We start from the raw sequence: 586 nt of genomic DNA, 5'->3' as shown, positions 1-586 counted from the left end.
TGGATTGAGGAGCGAGACAGAGAGAGAGAGAGAGGGGTGGATTGAGGAGCGAGACAGAGAGAGAGGGGGGTGGGTTGGGGAGCGAGACAGAGAGAGAGGGGGGTGGGTTGGGGAGCGAGACAGAGAGAGAGGGGGGTGGGTTGGGGAGCGAGACAGAGAGAGAGGGGGGTGGGTTGGGGAGCGAGACAGAGAGAGGGGTGGATTGGGGAGCGAGACAGAGAGAGAGGGGGTGGATTGGGGAGCGAGACAGAGAGAGAGGGGGGTGGATTGGGGAGCGAGACAGAGAGAGAGGGGGGTGGGTTGGGGAGCGAGACAGAGAGAGGGGTGGGTTGGGGAGCGAGACAGAGAGAGAGTGAGGGGTGGATTGGGGAGCGAGACAGAGAGAGAGGGGGGTGGGTTGGGGAGCGAGACAGAGAGAGGGGTGGGTTGGGGAGCGAGACAGAGAGAGGGGTGGATTGGGGAGCGAGACAGAGAGAGAGAGAGGGGTGGGTTGGGGATCGAGACAGAGAGAGAGAGAGGGGTGGATTGGGGAGCGAGACAGAGAGAGAGAGGGGGGTGGGTTGGGGAGCGAGACAGAGAGAGAGAG

The sequence above is a fragment of the Babylonia areolata genome, chromosome 20 (genome assembly GCF_041734735.1).
Source record: "Babylonia areolata isolate BAREFJ2019XMU chromosome 20, ASM4173473v1, whole genome shotgun sequence".
Lineage (NCBI taxonomy): Eukaryota > Metazoa > Mollusca > Gastropoda > Neogastropoda > Buccinidae > Babylonia > Babylonia areolata.
This window is presented reverse-complemented; position numbering follows the sequence as displayed.